The 27,037-nt window shown below is 40.2% G+C and overlaps 1 long non-coding RNA gene across 2 annotated transcripts in view; it reads left to right on the forward strand.

The window, feature by feature from the left end:
* The window catches only part of LOC110742540, a 43,957-nt gene extending 18,562 nt beyond the window's left edge, over nucleotides 1-25,395 (forward strand). The window contains exons 2-4 of one of the 2 annotated variants that reach the window (XR_002520326.2): nucleotides 16,431-16,779; nucleotides 18,272-18,340; nucleotides 24,158-24,174. This is a non-coding gene — a long non-coding RNA (uncharacterized LOC110742540). Of the gene's footprint in view, nucleotides 1-16,430; nucleotides 16,780-18,271 lie in introns of both variants that reach the window. The other variant, XR_002520325.2, reaches the window with a different exon arrangement.
* Nucleotides 25,396-27,037: the final 1,642 nt, after the last annotated feature.

Below are 27,037 nucleotides of genomic sequence, written 5' to 3' on the forward strand. Positions count from 1 at the left end.
TGTTGACAGTGGGGAGTAAAATCTCCCATTATTATTGTGTGGGAGTCTAAGTCTCTTTGTAGGTCTCTCAGGACTTGCTTTATGAATCTGGGTGCTGTATTGGGTGCATATATATTTAGGATAGTTAGCTCTTCTTGTTGAATTCTTCCCTTTACCATTATGTAATGGCCTTCTTTGTCTCTTTTGATCTTTGATGGTTTAAAGTCTGTTTTATCAGAGACTAGGATTGCAACCCCTGCTTTTTTTTGATTTCTATTTGCTTGTTAAGTATTTCTCCATCCCTTTATTTTCAGCCTATTTGTGTCTTTGCACATGAGATAGATTTCCGGAATACGGCACACTGACGGATCTTGACGCTTTATCAGGACCCATCTTTGCTGGTCTATGTCTTTTAATTGGTCCATTTAGCCCATTTATATTTAAGGTTTATATTGTTAGTGTGTATTTGATCCTGTCATTATGATGTTAGCCAGTTATTTTGCCCGTTAATTGATGCAGTTTCTTCATAGCATTGATGACCTTTATAATTTGTCATGGTTTTGCAGTGGCTGGTACTTGTTGTTCCTTTCAATGTTGATTGCTTCTTTCAGGAGCTCTTGTAAGGCAGGGCTGGTGGTGATAAAAGTCTCTGCCTTTGCTTGTCTATAAAGGACTTTATTTCTCCTTCATTTATGAAGCTTATTTTGGCTGAAATTCTGGGTTGAAAATTCTTTAAGAATGTTGAATATTGGCCCCTACTCTCTTCTGGCTTGTAGGGTGTTTGCAGAGAGATCTGCTGTTAGTCTGATGGGCCTCCCTTTGTGGGTAACCCAACCTTTCTCTCTGTCTGCCCTTAACATTTTTTTCTTCATTTCAACCTTGGTGAATCTGACAATCATGTGTCTTGGGGTTACCCTTCTTGAGGAGTATCTTAGTAGTGTTCTCTGTATTTCCTGAACTTGAATGTTGACCTGTCTTCCTAAGTTGGGGAAGTTCTCCTGGATAATATCCTGAAGAGTGTTTTCCAACTTGGTTCCATTCTCCCCATCACTTTCAGGTACACCTGTCATAGATTTGGTCTTTTCACATAGTCCCATATTTCTTGGAGGCTTTGTTTCTTTTTACTCTTTTTTCTCTGAACTTGTCTTCTCACTTTATTTCATTAATTTGATCTTCAATCACTGATACCCTTTCTTCCACTTGATTGAATTAGCTATTGAAGCTTGTGCATGTGTCATGAAGTTCTCATGCCATAGTTTTCAGCTCCATCAGGTAATTTAAGGTCTTCTCTACCCTGTTTATTCTAGTTCGCCATTCATTAACCTTTTTTCAAGGTTTTTAGCTTTCTTGCGATGGGTTAGAACATGTTCCTTTAGCTCAGAGAAGTTTATTACTGACCTTCTGAACTCTACTTCTGTCAATTCATCAAAGTCATTCTCTGTCCAGCGTTGTTCCCGTGCTGGTGAGGAGCTGCAATCCTTTGGCGAAGAAGAGGCACTCTGGTTTTTAGAATTTTCAGATTTTCTGCTCTGGTTTCTTTTCTTCTTTGTGGTTTATCTACTTTTGGTCTTTTATGTTGGTAACCTACAGATGAGGTTTTGGTGTGGATGTCCTTTTTGTTGATACTATTCCTTCCTGTTTGTTAGTTTTCCTTTCTAACAGTCAGGTCCCTCAGCTCTGGTCGGTTGGAGTTTGCTGGAGGTCCACTCCAGACCCTGTTTGCCTGGGTATCACTAGCGGAGGCTGCAAAACAGCAAATATTGCTGCCTGATCCGGAAGCTTCATCCCAGAGGGGCACCCGCCTGTATGATATGTCTGTCGGCCCCTACTGGGAGGTGTCTCCCAGTTAGGCTACAAGGGGATCAGAGATGCACTTGAGGAGGCAGCCTGTCCATTCTCACATTTCAATTGCTGTGCTGGGAGAACCACTGCTCTCTTCAGAGCTGTCAGACAGGGATGTTTAAGTCTGCAGAAGTTTCTGCTGCCCTTTGTTCAGTTATGCCCTGCCCACAGAGGTGGCGTCTATAGAGGCAGTAGACCTTGCTGAGCTACAGTGGGCTTCGCCCAGTTCAAGCTTCCCTGCAGCTTTGTTTACCTACTCAAGCCTCAGCAATGGTGGATGCCCCTCCCCCAGCCAGGCTGCAGCCTTGCAGGTCGATCTCAGACTGCTGCACTAGCAGTGAGCAAGGGTCCATGGGTGTGGGACCCACTGAGCCAGGCATGGGAGAGAATTTCCTGGTCTGCCGGTTGCTAAGACCTTGGGAAAAGTGCAGTATTTGGGCGAGAATGTCCCATTTTTCCAGGTACAGTCTGTCATGGCTTCCCTTGGTTAGGAAAAGGAAATCCCCTGACCCCTTGTGCTTCCCAGGTGAGGTGATGCCCCACCCTGCTTCTGCTCACCCTCCATGGGCTGCACCTACTATCCAACCAGTCCCAATGAGATGAACCAGGTACCTCAGTTGGAAATGCAGAAATCACCCACCTTCTGTGTCGATCACACTGGGAGCTGCAGTCCAGAGCTGTTCCTATTCAGCCATCTTGGAATGGGAAAAAAAAAAACTTTATAATTTTTAAAAGATAAATATCTTAGATTCACATTGAGAAAACAAAGAAACAATAGCTTTCCAGGACCAGTGATCACTCCTGACATTTAGATTTTGTTCTCTAAATATCATTTATCATGAAGAGTATTTGGATTCAAAGAAATGGCTAATTTCAGGTCTGATGAAGAAAACGCCCTGGGTGTTGGGATATTCTGTTGTTCTAGAGAGCAAAGAATACTTCAAGACTAATATGGTCACTTAAAAAGACACAGCCAGTTTGAAGGTGCTCATAGTATCCACAGTCATTATGATCCAAATAACAGTAAGAATGACTATAATTGATTAAAGCATAATTACTATATAAAATTCCATGAGCTCATAGTTATTCTCATAAAGCCATCCACATTAAAAGCAAATAATGACAATTTCAGGAGATCAAGACCATCCTGGCTAACACGTTGAAACCCCGTCTCTACTAAAAATACAAAAAATTCGTTGGGCATGGTGGCAAGCACCTGTAGTCCCAGCTACTTGGGAGGCTGAGGCAGGAGAATGGCATGAACCCAGGAGGTGGAGCTTGCAGTGAGCTGAGGTTGCATCACTGTACTCCAGCCTGGGTGACAGAGTGAGACTCCATCTAAAAAAAAATAAAAAGGAAAATAATTACAGTTTAAAAATCCATCAGGGATTTAAAGGCAGAGGTAAGTATTTATTCTGCCTTTTCTCTGCAAACTGCGTGATAGGGTGATCAAATAACCCCATTTGATGAGAGAAGGCTCTTTTTTGATTTTTGTTTTTAACAGCAGACTGTTGACTAATAAACATAGAAGAAACAAAGGCATTAAAAAATTGCCCCTTTGAATTCTCTAATGGAATAATTGAGTCAATCAAAGGTCATCAACTGGCCGGGTACGGTGGCTCACGCATGTAATACCAGCACTTTAGGAGACTGAGGCGGGTGAATTACGAGGTCAGGAGATTGAGACCATCCTGACCAATATGGTGAAACCCCATCTATACTAAAATACAAAAAATTAGCTGGGCATGGTGGTGGGCACCTGTAGCCCCAGCTTCTTGGGGCAGGGGAATCCCTTGAACCCAGGAGGTGGAGGTTGCACTGAGCTGAGATCACGCCACTGTACTCCAACATAGTGAGAGAGCAGGACTCTGTCTCCAAAAACAAAAAAACAAAAACAAACAAAAAATTAACTAAAGCATTTCAATGAAAGACTGATAAAGAATTGGATATCCGTGGTGGTGTCATAATATTTCTCCATATGTAATACTTTCTGCTTTCAAGTCAGGAAATGTCACTTGCTGAAGGCAGGATCAGTCTGTGACACCTTAACCTGGAAGTTTTAAGGTTGGTAGAGGAGCATTTGAATGTGATATGCTTTATGAGGTGATACAACATGAAGTGTACAGAATTACCTATCAAGTAGTCTTTCCAAAAATTTTTAACTTGAGTCAAATCAAGCTGCTATGCCTAACTTCCCGTGTATACAAAATACAGAATAAAGAACAGGTTAAATGGTACCATGGGAAACCACTGGGCAAATCTAAAGCTAGCCCAATATTTTAACTAGTCCATATCATGGGGAGAAAATAGAGTAACAGCATTCTTGAAGAGCAAAAGACATAACCTGTTGTAAAGATTGGATCTTATTTGGATCTTTGAACAGAGTGGTTATAAAAAATTTGGGGGAACTACCAGATTGAATATGGTGTGACAATTTGACAGTGAGAAATTATCAGTTGTGTTCCATGTGTTAATAGAACTGTTGGGGAAATGCCCTTGTCTAAGATTACAGAATTTAAGGAGTAAAATATCTGTAAATTGCTTTAAAATATTTAATAAAAATAGGAACATGCATAGTAAAATATCCTATTTTCCCGAATCCTTGAAAATTTTATTAACAAAAAGTTGAAAATTGCACTTATAACCTCAACTTTTCTGATTACCCTGTCCATTACCCTGTCACATCACCTTATTTTCTTTATGGCACTAATCAAAATTAGAAAATCTCTTATTTACTGAGGACTCCGACACGCACCACTAAGAATGTTAGCTTGATCAGGGCAGGGATCTTCTGTCTCTAGTTACCAATGTTGTCCTGACACCTAGTCACCTGACACAATGGTACCTGACACATAGTCATTTTTTAAATATTAAATAGAATAAATAACTATAACTGATAAGTTAGGAGAAGATGAAAAAATGCCAAGAACAGTAAGACACAAGAATTACACTGTAGTAATTAGGCAGTGAGATGTCTGAAGATTTTCAGCAGGGCAGTGACATAATTCAAATTACAACATGATTTTTTAACCCCTCCAGAGATTTTCCAGTTATCGATCCAGGTGCTTTGCATAGGAAACATGGCAGGTAGGCAGTAAGTCTTCATGAATTTCCATCATGGCTTTGTAACAGACAAGTAATATTTTATGGGGCCATTTAACATTGTGTAGCAATTCATGCACCCATAACCTATGCAAATACCAAACTGAAAGGGACTTTTGCATTGCTGATTGAAAAGCTGATGTAAGAAACAAGTTTCAGTTCAAAATAAAAAATCCAGGTAGACTTTTTGAAGTTGGTTATGAGTAGTTCGAGTCCTTTGAGATAGCTTCTCAATTTTGTACATTTTGTACAATTTTGTTCTCAATTGTGAAATGCCATGTACTGTTACCTCTAGTCCCACCACAAGGCACTTTTAGCTCTTTCAATGATTGTTCTGAATACCCATAATTAATTCTATTTTGGAGTGAGTATAAACTGTCTTCCTGTTCCTTTAATCTCTCTTCTGATCTTCCACCCTGTGTATTCCTCCCCTGAGATGGTCGACATCAGCAGCAGACCACCAGGGAAGGGAAGGATAGTATAGCCTAGAGTTGGAAAAAACAATCTCCTTAATTTGCACTTTTAAATTGAGATGGGATAAATATTCCAATTTATTTCTGTAAAGCAAATCACTCTAATAGTTAGTGGCATAAAATAACCATTTAATTATGCTCACAGTGTGTGCAGGTCAAGAATTTGAACAGAGTGCAGTAGGGAAGGCTAGTCCGTGTTCTACATACAACGTCTGGAGCCTCAACTGAGAAGGCTTAATGGCTTGGTGATGGAATCATCTGGAAGTTTTCTCATTTACATATGAAATCTGGGATGACTCAACAGCTCATCTCAGCTGGAACACTATTAAACACAGTGCCCACATGTGACCTCAATTTCCTGGGCTTTCCCACAGCATGATAGTATATGCGTGGTTGGACTTCTGATGCAGTAGCTCAGGACTCTGAGTGTTCCAGTGACCAGGGTAAAAGCCGCATGACTTAGGCACACTGCGTCACTTCCCCTGTGCTATATAGTTGAAGCAATTGTGAGTCTGCCCAGATTCAAGAGGAAGAGAGTTGAACTCTTAGTGGGAGGAGTCAAATTTGCAATCATGTTTTACAACTGCTGTGATTGGAGAAATTATATACAACCAGAAATACTACCCTGGAGTGACTACTTAAAATGAGCAGCTTGTTCTCAGTTTCATGCAGATTTGCTGTGAGGCAAAGCAAACTTGAAACGGAGCTGTCTTCAGCACATTTTAGTCCTTCTAGCCCTAGTTCCTGTTCTGTTGATTCCTTCTCATACAGTGAAGAATAGTATATAAATTGTATTATTTTAATGGCATAACTAAGAAAATTTTCTAATTACAAATGAGGATGCAACAAATTCTGTATTAACAAAGGTTGTTAATGGATCATTTGATCAAATGACTAATGGATAATGGTTCTTCTCAGCTCTAGTCTCATTTTTGAACTCGCTTTCTTCAAGATATTTGGAATCAATTGTAACAGCTCACATAACCTGGTATTTTGCTACACATGGTTCAATCATGATGCTTCTGCTCTTGGCTGTTGGTCTCAAGAAGTGTGGACAGTAAACAGCGACTTTTCAAACGGTACCAACAGTCCAGCCTAGTAAATTAATTATTGAACAGTCACTACCAAATGCTGCTGTAGATGTGTGCAGTTTGACAAGGCTGCTGTAATGTCCAGCCCTTTCAGGAAAGTAATTCTGTAAGGAAATTGCCTGCAATGGAAGTTATGGGACTCAGCTGGGTGACAGCCATGTCATGGCAATCAATACAAGAACAAAAAAAAATCAAATATTAATGAAAGATGGATTTGTTCAGGCACAGGATTGGTATTTTTTGTAAATGCCATTTTACTTCCACCGTCTGTTTCCAGTCAAGGCTGAGTATAATCTCACTGACACTAAACTCAAGGTGACATTTCTCATTTCAATTATTTCCTGAAGTGTCTTCCTCCTCCTTTTTCTCCCACCTCTTGTCAAGAACTGCAGGCAACATAATGAAATACTCCATCAACTATGGAGTCTAGGGTCTGAAGAAGCAGGAGACAGTTTTGTTATGCTTTATGAATGTAGAATACATCCTAATTTGAAAGCCAGTGTGAAGCTTAGAGGAGGATCTTGGCTTCAGAAAAAAATTATCAGGATAATTTGAAAGAAGTCTGAATATTTAACAAATTCACTGTTAATTACATATAAGTTGGCAGATTTCAAGATAAGAATCACAGGGATGGCTATAATAACAGCTAACACTTACTGAGCAATTATGCTGGATAAATAAAATCTCTTGTTTTCTAAGTAAACGGTAGCCATTTTTAATCATGTTTATGTGATCTGCCAAAATTTTGCTTTTGATTGCTTGTTCTACATAATGTAGAAACAGAAAATATTATACAAGGGGAAAAGGCAGTAAGAGTAATTATTTGATGTTTCTTATACAGGCAACATCTTGTTAAATAGTTTCTGAATTGACTATTTGGACTCAGTTGAACAATTATTAAGTAACTGTGTTGAAGGACTGTCTAAAGGAATTGAGCTGATTGATTCCATTAAAACAAGTAGATGCTACCAACCTTTAGAAATAGAATACTTGCCAGTTATTGATATTTTGGTCAATTTCACAAAGACTCCTAAAATAATGACTTTTTACTTGATTTGGAATGGATGATAATTACGTATTTTGCCTGGAATGTACAAAAGGAAATAGTTCTTTAGATCCTTAACAATTAAATATAATATATTTAATTAACAGATGATGAAGGAAAATTCGGACTGACCATAGTGTTTTGTTAACTTCAATTTGAATTTTAAAACAAATTAGTTGAAGACAAAAGTGACCAATACATATAGGAATAGTGTTGCAATGTAAAAATATTTTTCAGGTTTTTACTAGTAGCCTAGTATAAAAAAAGAGAAATCAGGAGAAAACAATTTATTATTATTATTATTATTATTATTATTATTATTATTGTTATTATTTATTTTGTCCCTTCCTTTCTCTTTCTCTTCCTGACTGTGGTAGAGAATGAATAATGGCTCATTGAAGATGTTCACATTCTAACCTCCAGACCTGTGAATATGTTGCCTTACCCGGCAAATGGGACTTTGCAGATGTGATTTAATTAAGAATATTGACATGTAGACATTATCCTGAATTATTGAGGCAGGGCCATTGCACTCACAACGTAACCAAAATGCAGGTTCAGTGGCTCACTGCTTGCAGAATCCGATTGACAAGAGTGAGGTCTGGTATAAAGAAGTAGCACAGGCTTCCTGCCTTAAGTGTGCCACCTTCCTTTTGGAGTAAAAAGCAGGTGCTTTTAAAAAGGGAGGTGGCATGAATGACAGTAGGAGAGGGAATGAACAGGTGAGGAACCATGTGACTTGCTTTGGTTGTAAATTGACTATTGTCTTTCAAGGCAATCTCCTGGTGGGAGAGAGTTCTGCTGTGGAGCTTTTAAGTAAGCACAGTTAGATAAGCTTGCCCTGTAGGGCGTGTCTGGTGAGATGAAGGTAAAAGGTTAAAATTGCATTTCTAAAGAGCTAAGTAGGAAGTCAGGAAGAGGAGAAAAAGAAGAAAGAGAAAAGAGAGCAAAAAATAAAACTAGCTCTTAGAAAACTGGAGGTACTTGATTACAATAAGGGTTCTTGTAAAAGGGAGGCAGGAGAGTCAGCATTCAAGAAAGGGGAGAGTAGAAGAGGAATGGGTGGAGTAGGCTATTGCAAGAAGCCAAGGGATGTGGGTGGCCTCTAGAAGCTGGACAAGGCAAGGAACAGGGTCTCCCTTACAGCTCCAGAAGGAATGCAGCCCTGCCAACAGCTTGGTTTTAGCTATGACAGCCACTTTTAGACTTCTGACCTATAGAATTGCAAGATAAATGTATTGTTTTTAGCCTCTAAGTTTATAGCAATTAGAGAATTATTAATACAATTTCAATACCCTCCCTTCTGTTTCCTAGCCTATACCCTCTGCTCTCCTTCCTCTTCCTTCCCACTTACTCTTGCTCTTTCTTCTACCAAAATTTCTTAAAATATATAATAGTGGAAAAAAACAAGACCAAAACCTTTGTCTGTAAATGAAGTAGAGTATTTAGACAATAAAAAGGCAGGAAGTATTACATTCTGCAGACCCTTTGAAGGGAATAAACAGCGGGGAGAGAAAATGGGGATTGTGTTTCCTTTATTTACATGGTAGTTTGTGAAGATCTTGTTAAGGAGGTGACATTTATGTGACAATGTCAACACTTAGAAGAAGCTACATACAAAGGAGCTATGAGTGGGTGGAATGGGCTGAGTAGAGGGTGTTGATTGTCTGTCTTGAGAAACAAGGCCAATATGAATCAGGAAAGAGTAGGCAAAGGGGTTCAGGTTGCTTTTTAGGAGTGAGACTCAGTCTTGTTAAAGTAATCTCTCTTTTAACCTTAGTGAGTGTAAAAGTCTCTCTCTCTTCTACACAGGATTTCAACATTAAGGTCAAGCTACCGAAATTCTTGTTCCTCAAGAAATGGAGGAGGTTTTATTAGACTGGCCCCATGTTCCGTTCTGCATTGGGTAATAATGTCTAGTAACATAAAGGTCTAAGAGCGGCTGTGGAAAGCTTACTCGGCTGACTTGGCTTTGAACTTCACTGTTAAGAAGGCTGTGGCTGCTGAGCATGGCCTCTTATCTTGCACACACTGCATGATTAGGGGTTCAATGGATGGTGTAGATTATCTTTCTATTCTCTTTCTGCGTTTGAATTTTTTTGTTTTCAGTTGTGTTTGAACTTAATAGAACAATCTCCAGAGGCTTCACTTTCTCTTGATGAGAGTTTTTATTCCAATATGGTACCAGGTAAGGGTTCTGATGCCATTTCTTATTCTCCTCTCTACCTCAGGTCTTTTTTAGTTATTTATTTATTTTTAAAACAGAGTCTCATTCTATCACCCAGGCTGGAGTACAGTGGCACCATCTCAGCTGACTGCTCACTCTGCTTCCCAGGTTCAAGCAATTCTTGTTCCTCAGCCTCCAGAGTATCTGGGATTACAGGCACACACCACCACACCTGGCTAATTTTTGTATTTTTAGTAGATATGGGGTTTTACCATGTTGGCCAGGCTGGTTTTGAACTCTTGACCTCAAGTGATCCACCCGCCTTGACCTCCCAAAGTGCTGGGATTACAGGAGACACAGTGCCTGGACTTCACCTCAGCTCTTAATTTTATACCATAAACTGGGATTTGAGGGGATTATGGATAATGTAAGTCACTGAATGCTTTCCTTTGTATTATTCAAGTAATTGTAACCAATAGGCACTTTGAGTTGAGTTATACGGATAATAATTGCCCTCTTACTGTTGTTGTTTAATCCTATATTCCAGATTTTGACTTATTATTACAACAGATAGCAAGGTATACATATAAATATAAAAGAACTAGAATAACCATTGAAAGTAAGTCAGGTCATTTACAACGTAACTTTGCATTAATGTATAATTGCTTCGTTTCTCTTATTACGGTTTTGAAATTGTCCTGTCTCATAGTTGAATTGTCAGCCTCACCACCCACTTACTCCTTGACTTTCCCTGTTCACTCCAACTTCTTTCTCAAAGGTCTAGCATGCCCTCCTAGTAGTAAAATTTGGTAATGTTCCATCCCTTACTTCTCATCATTTGTCTTACATGTGACATTACAGATATCCTTTTCTTAAAATATTTTCTGCCAATAGCTTCTCTAATGCTTTGCTGCTGTTTTGTGTTTACTTTTCTGGATTTTCTTCTTCATCTTTGTATGTTCCTTGTCTGACTCTTCTTTCATCCTTAAATACAAGGATTCTTCTAGGATCTATCTTTGATTGTATTTTTATACATTTGACCTACCAATTTCATAATATGGCATTTCTGTATATACCACGTTGACACTTCTTATCTCCAATCTTAAGTCTCAATGGGGCTGCATTTCTAGCTGCCTGTAATAGATTTCTACATCCCAAAGTCCTTCTGGTGCCTGTTAGGGGCTTGCAAAACCTCTCTCCATTTAGCCTTAAAGTGGATCTAGCCCTCTAAGCAATCTATTCCACGTCGCAGATTTGTGACTCTTCATGTGTACATGAGGAGTGCCATGTGGCTTACATTTTAGGGCTCCAAGCACCATGGCCTGGAAGCTTCATCTCTGGAAGTGTCTACAGTTTTCTCTAGACTAAATTCTGCAAAATCACTGAAATGATTGCGGGAGTTGTCCAATGAGAGTCAGACAGAAGCATATATGTATTATGACACTCTGGGCACACACAAAGAATATATCATTGTACTCCCAAGGCAGGGAGCAATTTTATCTGGGCCCACCCTTGATAGGATGTGTTCTTTCATTCTTTCCCTGCTTCATCTTCCCAAGCCACTTCCAGTGACAGGCTGACTGTATAGGCATAAGAGAAGTCACACAATACTCCTTTATCTCCTCTTTTCCTGTATCTCCCATTATGAATGAAGGGAATTTGAGTTTGCTGGAATGCGATACATGATAACTTGGCCTTTATAGATATGATCCCAGGAAACACAAATGGTCGTCATACAATGGGTCTCTAACCATGCACAGCTTTAACTCGGTATTCCTCTAAATAAACTAATGCTTTTATTTCCTAATAGGCTTCTGAAGTGCGTTTCGTATTGTTGTCAGTGGAATCACTGACCATCCAACCAATTTCTCAAGCTGTGAATAGTAAAGCTGTCTACGTTCTCATTAGCATGCGACTGAAATACCATCACTGTGGGATAAGAGTCTGTCTAAACTGAAGTCATGACTGTGGGAATGGAGAGGGAGGGACAAGTGCAGAAAATAAATTAAATGATAAACTTAATGAGACTTGAGAGTTCGTTATGAAGAAAGGGTGAAGGAGAGGGTGGAGTTGGATAGCAATAATATTTAACAATCATTGAACTTTTACTTATGTGCTGGGCATTATTCCAACTTCTGCCCATATTATCTTCATTAAGGAATTGTAGATAGGTTAATGTTGAAGTTTTAACCTGAACCAGCTGGTGGTAAAAGTCAGTGCCACTCAAAAGAAGGTCCACAAATCAATGTAGGTCCGTAAACTGTTTGCATTCATCCATGACATTGCACAGAAACTGAAAGTGAGCATTAGAAACGTTTATGGCAAGTTGATGGAGTGACTTTATGTCCGTTGAATGTAATAGTAAAAATGTTGTCTTATGTTTTATGTTTTTGTTTTTGTATTTTAAGTTTCATGTCATTCATTTTTATGGCATTTCATACATGCATCTGTTATTTATATGCATATGATATTTTGACAGGAAACATGACACCTCTGGATCAGAGAACAGATTATTTATTACTCAGTTCTCTCAGTCTCAGTCCTTTTTGGATGATACAATGAGAACAGGGCAAGAACCCTGAAATTAAGAGACTTAGAGCTTACATAGAGTGACTGGAATATTGACCTATCCTCGCCATCTAGAGAGAGAAACACTTATTCCCAAATATAAACAAATATTCTCCAGGGAGGCAAGAGGAATGTGGTCCATAGCTTTCCTGGAATATAAGTCAGTGGTTCTAGGAGAGGTAAATCTCTATCTCTCCAGAGAAATATACTATCTTTAGCTTCCAATGTATACATTCCACTAAATCGTCTTTTATTTAAGCTCACCAGTTTGCAGAAAGTTCAGACAAAACATAAATGTGAAAATATTCATGGAGAAGAAGCTCCCAAGAGTATTAAAAAAGAGTCCCACTCCAAAGTAGTTTGAGGAGCACTAGAGTAAGTGACAGAAGAAAATCAAGATGTGAAGCTCAGTTTGCTGAGGGGCAGGGTGAAGAGTTTGATTTAGATGACATTTCCTAGAAAGGTAGCTCTAGTGCTGAGAAGAGAGGAAAGACAGACTTTTACAAGTCATCCTTAGAATGACATTTAAGACCGGAATGAGTAGAAAATACCTCTACTGTACAGAGAAGAAGAAAGAAGAATGTTAAAGAAACAAAACTTGGATAAGCATTGGGGTTAATAGCAAATGGGATTTTAAGTGGAGTGCCCAGAAGAAGTTAGGGTGGGCATCTAGATAAAGCCAAGGAAGGTTCAAAGAAAAACTGTGGTATAGCAATTGTCAGGGCCTGGGAGCAGTCCATTGCCTTTAGCCGGAAGACTCCTCACCAGATAATTTAAGATACCGGCGGGGCGTGGTGGCTCACGCCTGTAATCCCAGCACTTTGGGAGGCTGAGGCGGGTGGATCACAAGATCAGGAGTTCGAGACCAGCCTGGCCAAGATGGTGAAACCCCATCTGTACTAAAAATACAAAAATTAGCCAGGCGTGGTGGTGGATGCCTGTAATTCCAGCTATTTGGGAGACTGAGGCAGGAGAATCGCTTGAACCCAGGAGGTAGAGGTTCCAGTGAGTCATGATCATGCCATTGTACTGTAGCCTGGGCGACAGAGCTAGACTCTGTCTCAAAAAACAACAACAACAACAACAACAAAAACCTACCAATTGCAATTCCTTCAGCCCATTTCACGAAGTCCTCTCTTTTTTGAATGCTATTAATAATCCATCTGAAAACCAAATGCCTGCCAGAACTAGCTCTCAAATTAGTTTCTTTTGGTTAACATTTGAAAACCTGGAGCTTACTCATAAAATTTTACATTTTTGGTTTCTCTCTCTGAGAAAAGAAAGATCCATCACACTGAATCTGCATTTCTCATTAGATAAGATTTCTGTTATTCACAGTTTCATTACCTCCAAAATATTCACTCTCTCTGGCCTTGAACCTGAATGACTGTTGCCATAGGATAAGCATCATGTTTTCTTTTGCTGGCTTTACTTAAATACATGATTTACCTGGCCACTTTAATTAATACAGTATTTTTTGTTAGAAATTTTCCTTTTAGACCCAGCATGGTGGCTCACGTCTATAATCCTAGCACTTTGGGAGGCCAAGGTGGGCAGATCACAAGGTCAAGAGATCGAGACCATCCTGGCCAACATGGTGAAACCCCATCTCTACTAAAAATACAAAAATTAGCTGAACATGGTGGTGTACACCTGTAGTCCCAGCTACTTGGGAGGCTGAGGCAGGAGAATCACTTGAACCCGGGAGGCACAGGTTGCAGTGAGCTGAGATCATGCCACTAAACTCCAGCCTGGGTGACAGAGTGAGACTCCGTCTCAAAAAAAATTTCTTTTAACATATACATTCATATCTTTAAAAGTATCTGAAACAGTTTGGTGCCAGAAATTGATCTAGCAGTGACTTGAAAGGGCTAAGGTTTAAATCTCAGCTATAACATACCCCAGTTCTGGCAGACAGGATGATGTGTCACTAGAAGTGGTAGCTTCTGCTCAGAGTGGTGAGTTACTGCTGGAAAGTGGTTGCCCAGCCAGATGTCACATTTTGTTTTTTTAAAGCTCTTTTGCATCTAGGGGAAACCATGTAATCTGTGCTGGGAGATAAAATGTGAGGCAGTCATGTGTGTCACATCATAACCTAGGAAGTCTAAAAATTAGGTTTGTTTTCTCCACACTCAATGCTTAGCTGTGGTGGTCTCATAGCCCATATTTGACATATGACCTTTAGCCTCATAAAATGCACCAAACATGCATCCCTGAGTCATTGCTTGCAAAAGAGCTGCCCAACAGTGATGGAGTTTGCATGACCTGGAATGTTTGAAATGGACCTCATTGGAGAGAGAAATACATGTTTAATATGTTAAGTTACTGAGATTTTAGGATTGTCTCATACTGCAGTGAGCCTCTTGACTAAAATGGCAGTTATATGATGTTGGATGAGTAAATTTACCTTGGTGCCTCAGTTTCCTCATCTGTAAAAATTGAGAGGAAAAGGCAGGATACCTCATAGAACTGGGAAGATTAAATGGGGTGATTTGTATGAAACATTTAGAAGAGTACTTGCCAGAGTGTAGGCATTCAAAAAGTCTTAGCTGTTGCCATTCACATCTGTTATTTCTGCTTCATTACTGTAGCCAAAGATGGTCTTTATAGAAATGGGACTCATTCTATTTCTTTCCAAAATGTGGTCAGACCATACAGCCAAATTAGGCAAAGCCTAACATTTCCCTTTAGAAATCTAAGTAGATATTTCCACCAAGGAAGTAGAAAACTTTGTGTTTTTAACTTGCCACAAGAATCTAGGTAATTGGATAGGATTTGAGATGGTCATCCTCTCTACATTCCTTAATTTTTGTTGGGTTGAGTCTGTCTAACCACCACACTGATGATGGCCAATGGAGAAAAATGTGGCAGAGTCCGATGAAAATAGATGAATCCTGAATCCAGTTGTTATTCTCACTGTTTGGCAGGGACAACACCATGGTGAGAAATGGCCATTGTGTTGCCTATCTCAAATCTGATCCTCCTGTGCCAGGCACCTGTGTTTATGAAATAGGGAAACTCAGTGCAGAGAACTCTTCTCACTGGGATGACTGACTGAGGGCTTGGGCATCCTTGACTCTGGGGCTTGTAAAGTGTCATCTTGTCTCACACATTCTATCCTGCTGCTATCCTGGACAGTTCCCATGGTCCCTACAGGTATTGGCAGGGATGGAGCCAGAGGACAGCCCTTCATGAAGCTTTGTGCAGTTGGAATGCCCTCCTGTGATATGAGAAGACATGGGGAAAGAAGAGCATGGGGACATTTAGACCACTTCTAGAAACTCCAATAGCTCGTAGGAACCTATCTTACAGGATAAAACCTACCCATTTTTTCCCTAGTTAGACTGAGTCAGGACTGTGATTATTCGAGCACTGATACCCCTGAACTGACTCAACCCTTCTCTTCCCTTCAGGTTGATTTGAATCCATGTTTATTCTTAAGTGAATGTACTTTTCCTTGCATTAATTTAAATAAAAATCAACCCTGGCTTTATATAAGCTCATATGGAACTCATAAGTGGTCAACATATCCATCACTCCATTTATGATTTGCTTATTTATTAAAGGACCATGAGGAGTGCTCCTGGGCTGGTCAGGCAGTCTCGGAGCCCTGGCCCCAGCAAGCCCCTGTGTCCTCTACCAACCCTCACACTGGTTTCCTCCCAGATGGCAGCTCTGGAAGAAGCTTGTCAGCACTGGGAAGGAAACCAAGCAGATAATCAGAAAACCATACGTTCACCAGGAATGGGTATTTGGAGTGTAGCAAGTTCAATTTGCCAGATAATTTGCTTCCCACAGTCAGCCTTACCTACAGCACAATGAAAGACATTTCAATTTAAATTGCTTCCCAGCTCCAATCAGCATTAATTTAATAATACATATTCAACAGATATAAACACTTCAAATGGCTAGAAAATGCGAACAGATCCTCATGTTTAAGCTGATATTGATGCCTAAATATATTTATCGGTGATGGCAATGGAAATGTTTTTCCTTTTAATTCCCCCCTCCCAAATAGGAATATGAAATCATCTGCAAGCTGCTAAGGGATTTACATACTGGCTGGGTTGGGAGAGCTTTCAGCTACTTTGCTTTGCATTTCTGTGTGTTCACTAAGGTTTTCTCTGCTGGCCTTCACTCTGATGAATTTCTTCTCTGGACAGGACCCAGACTTTCCTTTTCTAATTGGTCGAAAGTAACTCAGCTCAACCCACAAGGGTGCTTTTTCTTCCTTCTTCGTGGAACAAGAAGGGAGGCTGTGGAGCTTGAGAACATTTTTAGCACATAGACAAGAGGGGCCACACAACAGCTCTTAAGACAAACAGAACATCCTGGAATAGACTGCACCATTGTCAGAACTGGGGAAGATAGCCTGGAGGCTGCACCTCTCGTGTTGCAAATGGAGAAACTGAGGAAAGGAGCCTGGCTTAGAAGGTTAGGCGAAGCAAGGACCAGAATTCAGGCTTCCTGACTCTAAGACAGCAGACATCCCCAAATACAGCTGTCACTCAGGTAAAAAAAACACACACACACGCACACACAAAAAGAATGCATGCGCAACTAGGGTAGCCTTTTTTTTTTTTTTTTTTTTTCTTTTTAAGTCAGGCTCAGAACAGTTTGGTTCAAACAAAATAGTATAGCAGCTGAAAAAATAACTAAATGTGAGGGTTTAATACAAAAGCTAATGGTAGTAATAATGGTGGAGGGAACTATACATTCTTGGTCAAAGTATAATTTTCAAAAAGTTAAAAACATGACCCTGATACACATGTATAGGTCAGTTTCAGTTCATTGATAAGGGAACAAATGAGATGATAAAGCTGGTTGCAAAAGTATTTGAAGAATCGGGAATTTATAGACATTTTTAAAATGTGAGCATACGTTTTCTTGGTTACATACAAAACTGGTTAATGTTTCACAGAGCAATAAAACTTAAAACCCTGATATTTGGGGACATCTCTTTTACTAGACATAAATCAACAAATTAACATGTAAGTTCACACTGTCTGGGCTTCTGTCAAATACTAAATAGCTATGTCAAACACATGTACGGGCTTCTACAGAATTAAATAATCCTTGAGTAAACCTTTTAGGCGAGGCCTCAGTATGTTATTGATTAAACATGCCCCCCTCCTTCATCCCACACTTACCTCCTCAGCACCTTATTTCCAGGTGTTGGGTGATTATCAAAGCAGATTTCAAAGTTTTGGATCATAATAGCAGCAGGACTGTATAATTACACTACATTTTTCTATTTCTAATACCAAAAACTGCCCCACCAGTCCCATGCATGCCATTTGTCTTTTTCTACTTCTCTAGACTTAAATCTTTAGGCTGCTTAGACTCCTACCTTTCTTGCTTTATCTCACTGGATCCTATCTCTGCCTCCTTCCAACTCAGTAGTTCTTTCTCTTTCCAATGTTAGTCTTACAGGATCCTTAGACTTTTAAAATCCCTCCTGTTCTGGATCTTTCTAGTGATCATAAGGTCAAAAACTGTCATACTAAAAACAATTTCGTAGTAAAGGTGAACAGTAGGGTCAGACCTAAAAAGCAAACACAAATTTTGGGAGCTGGGGGAAGAAGGAAACAGTGGGGAAGAAGTTAAGGATATGCAAGCATCAGATACCTTATTGTATTAACTGTATTATACCAACACAATTCGCACCCAGCAGTGAGCCTCTCAGAAGTGCAAGATTCTGGGAAGGATGCAAGAGTTGACTTTCCCGGGGCCAATGTACTGATTTAAGATAATATCAATCCTTCCCTATCAGTGGTATACCTTCTTGAATTATCCCTGTACTTAAAACCACTTTGAAAATTCTTGGCTTTCCAGAGTAGTTTTTTGAGTGGATTTTCTTTTACCACTCAGTTTTCATGGATTTATAGTTATTATTAACTATTTGGCCCAATTATGTAGGCACACAAATGTCAATGGCAAAAGCAAGTTCTAATATTTTTTAAAAAGGGGTTTTGAAGATGACATTTCTTTGGATTTCTTTCAGGACTGAAGACAAGGAATGCATTTGCTGGGTGTAAATAATTAAAGACATCTCTGCTTTCAATTGGACTCAGTAAGTGCAGAATTTGTTTATTTTTAAAATAGATCAAAGAAGCGGAAGGGATGTGAGGCTTGAGGTTGGAAGACCTGGGTTGTCATCTGGAGAGACTCCTAGGTAGCTGTGTGGCCTTTGCAGGCTCAAGAGAGGAAGTGATCCTTTCCTTGAGTCACACAGGGAGTAAGTGATTGAAATTCTGTGTGTGCGAGGTAGATGGAAAGATGGGGGCATTATGGAAACCTACTCTTCTGTTTCTCAGTGCATGGTTTCTTTGATTATTGCACATTATCTCTGGAGAAGGAATATCAAGGATTCTCCTGAACTTTATATTTTTAATAAAAGATATGGTAGTCCCCCATCATTAAGAGAGCTGTGTTTTGACTGATTTGCAAAAGCTGTAGGAGTAAGCAATGGTTGTGACCTCTAAACATTGAAATACACAGTCGACTGGAGGCTACTACCCTATCCCTCTCCTTGTTAATCCTGATAGCTTCCCCCATGCCAAGAAAATGATGGTTTTGAGCAAGAGGACTAGAAAGTAGCTCACGGGCTGATTCAGTCCATGAGTTTCCTAGACTGGATACCATATTCTGGGTGTATTATCAGGAGTCTCCTCACCCTTGGGATGTCCACCCCCTAGCAGGTTAATTCATTTAGAGAAATTGTGGGGAAGGGAATGTTGAAGTGCTCACTGATGCACCCACAGTCTCTGTAGCCTATGTTCCTCATCCCCCCCACAGCAGTCAACACTGATAAGTGTGTTTTGTATTTCCTAAAAGGATCCTGCATATCCCCCAGAGGTACAAGTTATTGTGATTCTGGGGATTTGCTGAGCTCAAAGAACTGAGGCTCATATCTGAGCTCCACAATGGTGAAACCCACCTCTGTTCTGTTTTCTGCTATTTGATAACTTCTTTCATACTGGAGATTCTGAGTTCTGGCTCTTGACCAAATTTTGGCACAAATGGCATGAAGTAACATCCCATCTCTGTGTTGCAAATATTAAAGCATATGGGATGCATAGGCCATTAGAATTTGTACAAATCAGCACATCATGGCTTGGGGGAGTGTGTCTGTGGTCTTTGAGATTTCTCATGAAAGTTGAGTGGAAGCTGTCACACAGAGTAACATTTTTCAAACTGTGATAAAGGGTCTTTTTGTTTTAAAAATTTCTAGTCCACTATAGGCTAACACTCTTATAAGACAATAACACAAAAATCAAAATACAAGTTCCTTGTTTTTAGTAGGCATAAAATTGTTCTTTCAATCTCTATAAATTCTGATTTTTTTTTCCCTCAATGTCAGTACCTTCTGCAGACCAGTAATAAACAACTTATAGGCCAGCACAATGGCCCGTACTTGGAGAAGCTCTTGTTGGGAGTGTATGTAGGAAGGTTCCATCTTTTTTAGCGTAGGGGAAAGGTTGCCTAAAAGTTGTAAAGCCCTCTACCCTGCCCATTCCCTCCAAGGGTTAGGACCCGTATACATAGAGTTTATCCTATGCAACTAGTGTGTAGAAAGATATTGTTTATGAAAATGAAATCAAGCTTTGAAGATTATTGGATTCTCTTGGAATCTTTCATAACAACAAAAAGTGATTTCACCATGCAGACAACCTTTATTTTAAGTTACCCATTACAATCCTTCTACAGAACCCGATTCTTTATTTTCCTAGCCAAATTTCCATCACCTTAAATCACTTTACCTATGATAAGTGGCTTAGGTCTCAGCATTGATGCATCAGTTTAGTGGCCACTTAAATGAAGGAGGTGGGAATGATTTAAGTCAGCGTGTGTTTTCCAAACATGCAATTTAAGAAGGTTGCAAACATGTAAGTGTTTAAAATGTAAAGAGATCTGTGTAGAAGCCAGGCACTTTGAAATGGAAATAAAAAAGCCAAAGACCTCAGCTAGATGCTTCACATAACAACTCAAATATTACATGAAAGAAGGAAGAAGGAAGACAAAAAAGGAGAAGCAGGATTCTGAAACTTTGCAATAGCTGATGTCCTTTGAAGGAGATGGATTTGAGGGGTCGGTACTAATCTTTAGAATCAGAAGCATTTGCATTGTTAACTGTATCAGAATCACTTAAATTCTTTTGTTACTTTAATGAGCACTTCCTTGATGGTTAAAATATTGTATCATAGCATTAACTAAGTGCATGTGCCCTTAACCTGAAATTAGTAAATAGTCAAGAAGATTGTAACTGGCTTGGTATAGAATTGGGGGAGATTTACTTCTGAGGCCTGCTGTAACTATGTAGACCAATTAAATGGAAAGATAATGCCATTGTGTGAAAAACTCACACAAAATAAACTATCACAAAGATGAAGTTGTACAAGGAGGTTTTGGGGATTATCAGAGAATTATGTAGATTCATAAATTGCAAAAGTGTTGATTTTTATCTAGCTATACTGAAATGGGAGAGTTCCCTGACCCACCTCACAGGATGTGTGACAGGGGTGTGGTTTGTCACTGCTCAAACCCCTTACAGGACAGGGAGCATGCAGACAGACAGGTGAAGGAGTCTAAGTGCGCGTGTGTTACAGTGTGCTCTTTTAGCCTTACTGTCTGTGAATGGCTTAAATGTTAGCCAGCTCAGTGGACCCTCTGCCTTTTTGCAAGGGCAGAGGACCAGTGTGACAGCTTTCTATATCCCGAGTTCTTGTCCAGTGTACTGGAAGAATCAGGTCACACACAGACTTGAAGGATGGTGAATGCTGGGTTTTATTGGGTGGTGGAGGTGGCTCTCAGTGGGAGGGATGGGGAGCTGGACAGGGGATAGAGTGGGAAGATGATCTTCCCCTGGAGTTTGGCCATCCAGCAACTGATTCTCTGACCATCCCCAGCTGAACTCCTCCTGACATTCAGAGGCTCCTTCTCTGCCATGCCATTCTTCTGTTCACCTGCTCATCTTCTCCTTCTGAAGCCTAGAGTTTGGGTACAGAATATGGGGAATGGCAGGCCAAAAGGCAACTTTTTGGGCATGTAAACAGGAATGCCTGATCTAATTTAGGGCTGCAGGTTTCCAGGCTTGAGGGTGGGGCCTTTGCCAGGGAACCCACCCTCTTCTACCCAGTATTTCCCTGTCTCCTGTCCATATCAGTACTTAGCAAGACTTATTAATACTGAAATACATGATGCATGCCTTTTTGATGCCCTGACCAAACATAACTTACTCTATACTTAGACAAATGATGAAATAGTGCTGTAAAATACTTTATTAGAATGAAAGGAAGTCTTGCAGTTGTTACTTTTACTGGGTATCAGAATCGCCCAAAAGGCTTATCAATAATGCAGATTCCAGGGTGCAAAACCTCAGATATTTTGAGTCATCAGATGTGGGACAACATAAACTGCCTTTCTAAGCATACCAGGTGAGTTTGACACAAGTGGCTCCTGGAACACACTTTCAAAATTCATACAACTTCCTCACTGTATGAATGAAGAAATGGAAACTCCTTGTCTGTGTGAGCTTGGTGAAGCCACTTAAACTCTGAGGCAGAACCAAGACTGGAACTCAAGGATTGTGTCTCACCCTCATGCTGCCTGAGAATTACCTGGATCTGCAGCTAACCTGTATTTCTGTACAATGCCTTTGAAGCAAAAACATCTTTCACAATTTACAATTGGAAGGGTTTGTCCTAACCAAGGGTGACAAAAACAAGTCAAATGTTTAGCAGGTCATTGAGGTTGCTTTTAAAATTCAGCTTTAGATTTTTATCTTGGTGACTGCTCTGTATCTCCATAACCTCAGACACAGTCTGAGGATAGAAGGTGCAGACAACCTTTCTTTTCTTGCTCCAGGGGGGGGCGTGTGTGTGTGTGTGTGTGTGTGTGTGTGTGTGTTGGGAGCTAGAGAGCTCTTACCAGCTCAATTACCAACATGTAAATGAAGGTTCAAAATCAAAGCAACGGTCTTCTGTGTCATCCCAACAGCAGCTTTCTGATACCAGCTGGAGTCTTACAGTTCAATTCAATCCAGACAGAGCTAGCACAGACCCCACAGGTTGAAGGGCTGAGTTCCACAAGACCACCCCTACTTCACATATCAGCTCTCAATCCCAGATGCCCCCAAGCCCTCTGCACTTCTGCCCGGTTGGTGACAAATTTGGAAGTTTTCATGAAGTTACCCCGTCAGGTTTGATACTTTGCTACAACAACTCATAGAACTCAAGAAAGAGCTGTAGTTATAATAGTTTTATTATAAAGGGTATAACTCAGGGAAAACCAAGTGGAAGAGATGCAAAGTGTAAGATACAACGCTGTGGGAGAGGCTCAGCACTTCCATGACGTCTCCAGGTGTTGCAGCCTTGCAAACAGTGTGGTCACCAAGAAGGACATTCTACAAGCCTCTGTTTTCTGAATCTTTATTGAGGTTTCATAATGTAAATATGATGTTTGAAGTCACTGGCCATATGATTGAACTCAGTTTCCAGTTTGTCTTTCATCCCCAGCAACTGGAGGATAAGGCTGATAGTTCTCTAAACATGTTTGGACTTTCTGTGATCAGCCTCATCCTGAAGCTATTGATGGGCCTTGTTGTGAGTCACCTCACGTGTGGTCTAAGTGGCTCATTGTAAATCACAAAAGATACTCCTCCTACTGAGGAAATTCCAAATGTGTTAGGAGCTCTGTGCCAGGAACTCTGGGACAAAGACCAAATATATATTTGTATTATACTACATCTTTCAATTGTATTTTGAATATATACTGTGGTCAGAGAGGGCTATTTGTCTTATTGGCTAATCTGTAGCTTTGTGCAAAGACACATTTACTATCTGGGTCTGGACTGTGATGCATAAGAATATTGGAAAGGATTATGTGTGTAGTTTGCATTTCTTATATTAAAAATGATGAGAAACAAGATGGCTTTATAGATTTTGTAACTGCCTAAAGGCTATTATGATATGTAAGGGAGAATAGATTTATATAGGATAGTACCTTGTTAGGAATATTAGGCTGTAGTAATAAATAACATTCAAATGGTACTTCACAGTTTATAATGTACTTTCATAAGCATCATAATCAACTGCTAACATTTATTGAACACATCCTTGGGTCAGATTCTGTACGAAGTGTTTATATGCATAATAATTCTAGCTTCTATGCTTTATAACTCTATTAGGTAGGCACTATTACTATCCACATCTTGCTAATGAGGAAACCAATGTGCATACCAGGTTAAATAACTTGTTCAAGGTCACAAATTAGCATCGCAACTTGAACCCTCGTCCATTTGACCCGGAGCCGTAAATCATAATTGCAATCTCTATACTATAACCAGAAAGTAGAAAGCAGAGGAGTGAATTCCAAACTAATAGCCAGAGTACATTCTAGTCTTTGTTACAGAGACTTTCTATTTGACCTTGAGCTTCTGAATCTCTGATTTCTCTTTTCACTTTGTTGGGCAGGGCACAGGTTGAAGTAGATGCTCTCTGGCACTTTGAGCTGTGTCACTGGTGATCTGATGCCTGAGTTTGGCTTCTGCTGTGGTTTTGGGATTGGTAAGGAAGCAGCATTGTTGTCTGGGTTAAATTCTCGAGATTTGTTGTCTCACAACCATGGAAAACTAGGATGCAGACACACAAGAGTAAGGTTCAGAGCAGAAATGTAATAGGCAAAAGAAAGAGAAAAGCTCTCTTGCTACAGAGAGGTCTCAGAGAAAATGAGTTGCCACTTCTGCAGTGAAGTGCAGAAGGTTTTATAGGTGAGCTTGAGGAGGCGGTGTCTGATTTATATAGGGCATGAGAGATTGGTCGGACCAGGTGTGTAATTTGCGTAGTGTGTGAAAATCTGGCCACTCCCACTCTAATGTTTTATCATGCAGGTGGGTTCTCTACCTGGCCAGCTCCATGTTGCCTGTTTCTTACTCTACATGTGGTGACAAAGAAAAGAGAAGATGAAGCCTCCATGTTGAACATGCCTGTCTTCCAGGTAGCCCTTTTCTATTGGCACAGCTGCCGGCATTCCCCCATGTTAGCTTCCAGCTTGCTTATCCATGTCTGTAGCGCAATTTTTCAGGCTACTCTTTGTTAGAAAAGAAATGATTTTGGGGCTCCTTTTTGTTAAAAGGGAAATTCCACTGAGAATTCTGTTGTCCTTGCTATCTTTCTCAACAATTTCGTTTTAGCTCCTGTATCAGTAACAGTTTATAAATCTGAGAACTTGGAGGGTGAGGGGCAGGTTCCCTGAGAAACTCTAGAACCAGTACCCTATCTCCCTTAATGCCATAGTTTCTAGTCCCAACATACTCTGTGCCAACATTTTTATTTTCTGTGCTTCTCTCTGAATTCAGATGAAGACCATTTCATAGAGCCATATAGGCAATGTAAATGCATATTTCAAAATAAACAGAGTCCTGGGACAAGACCTGCTAAACCCATAGACTCAATATCAGTTTTGATTTTTCACTAATGGTTGACATCTAGGGCATTTGGGCTCCTGTTTTTCCCTCCTGCTCATACAGAGCACTGGACTCATTCACATAGATCTGAGGTTTTGCTTTCTGGCTCTCTTTAACCAACAGGCTTGATTTTGGGCAAGTAGCTTAGCTTCTTAACCTCAATTTCTTCATGTGTCAAATGATAATAACACTCACCTCAAGGGATTACCAGGAGGATAAAATGAAAGAGTCTGCTGAAATAAATGTTGATGACTTAAATCTGGCTTGACCCTTTAAGAATGATGTTTTACCACCCCCTTCCCCCATTCTCCTAAGCCCATAAGCAGGAATACACAGGGGGTCTTGGACAACCTGCTGGACTGAGGGGGCCCTGCACTTGCTCCTGACTCTTTTATTTCCAAACCTTTCCCCACACATCTCAGCAGGATCCTGTTGATAGAAGGAAAGGAATATTCTTGAGAGTAGGTAGATAATTCCTCCTCTTTAGTTCAGAAGCAGACTTATTTCCACTGTTGAAAGCTTTCCCCAGTGCTTTAAATGGCCTTGGGATTAAGAAAAAGCTCTTAACCCTGGCATGGTGGCTCATGCCTGTAATGCCAGCACTTCGGGAGGCTGAGACAGACTGATCACGAGGTCAGGAGATCGAGACCATCCATCCTGACTAACACGGTGAAACCCCGTCTCTACTAAAAATTACAAAAATTAGCCGGGCGTGGTGGTGGGTGCCTGTAGTCCCAGCTACTCAGGAGGCTGAAGCAGGAGAATGGCATGAACCCAGGAGGCGGAGCTTGCAGTGAGCCAAGATTGCACCACTGTGCTCTAGCCTGGGCGACAGAGCAAGACTCCATCTCAAAAAAAAAAAAAAAAAAAAAAAAAAAAAGAAGTTCTCCGGGACCCTGATGAAAGGTGACCCTGAATCTCCCATCCTTATGGTGGATGTGACCTCTGAGGAGAGCCTCAGAGACAGTACACAAATCTATGTGGACTTCTAGGACTCCAACACCCTTGCAGGGTAACTTTTTACCACAGCAGATATGAGAAAGCCCAGATCCCCTTGCTGAAGAAGGACTGATGCCTTACCATAAGGCAGTGTGGTCTAGCAAGTATTTGAACTCTGACAGACTCCCTGGATTCAAGTCCTGGCGCTGCACTTGGGCCACTTACTTCATTTCCCTGTGCCTCAGTTTCTCATCTGTACAATGCTGATAATGGTAGCTCCCTCATAGGGTCACAATGAGAATGTCTGACATATGTTAAACAACATGTGCTTTTGCTACTAAATATTTACACTAACATAAAGAAGGTAACCTATTTCCCTATTACTCTTGATACTTCAATAATAGTAACATTATCAAGAATCAGAAAATTATGGCAAAGTAGAGTTTGTACAAGCTTTATTTGAATTTCTCAAAGATGTTATAAAAGATTATTCTGGATGATATGAGCACAGACTTTGTTTTTCTTAATTTTGAATTTATTGTACTTGGAAGAATAATATATCTAGTCCATGAGTTCATGGGTTTGCCCTGGACGAGGCCAAAGTCTGGTAGTGGGAATATAAGGCCCAATTTGAGTGAGGAACCAGGAGAGTTTCCTTTGGAGAATTTCAGGTTGTGAGATGTTCTTGATGAGAATTTATGGCTCTGTAAGTGCTTAGAAATCCTGTCATGCAAGATGCAACAGAGCCATGAATTTTCATTGACTTGTAATGAGATTACAGAGAAGACTCAATATTTTAAAACAATTTTGAAAAGTACTTTGAGAAGAAAAATGCCATCTTTATAGCTTAATATTAATCTTAGTTTTGTTTTTTTGTTTGTTTGTTTGTTTGTTTTTTCCCCCTTTGGGCAGTGTTTCAATGACACTAAACAGATTTTTTTCCTGAGACTAGTTCTCAATTTGCTTAATGGTAAAAACACCTAAGTAGAATCCCCTTCATTGTTGATAAAATCCTATTTCTGAGGATAAACTGTCATTTCAAAGGGAAAAATAATGCAGGCACGATTGACTGAAGGACCCAGAAGGGCTTGGTGCAGTGTCATCCACATTCACTACTTGCTTTCTACCCATTTCCTGGAGGATGGCCCACTGGTGGGCTTGCTGTGATGTGCTGGAGGAACAACTGCCAAGAAAATTCGATTGTCTCTTCTGGGGGCTGTGATATAAATACGGAGAGCATGAGGTTGACAGTAGACCTAGGTTCTCTTTCCAGTTCTGTCCCTTTCTAACTGTCTGACCTTGGGAGAGTCACTCAAATCTCCTAGGCATTCATGCATAGGTGGGAGGTACAGCTAGCACAGAGTT

Source organism: Papio anubis, chromosome 2 (genome assembly GCF_008728515.1).
Source record: "Papio anubis isolate 15944 chromosome 2, Panubis1.0, whole genome shotgun sequence".
NCBI lineage: Eukaryota > Metazoa > Chordata > Mammalia > Primates > Cercopithecidae > Papio > Papio anubis.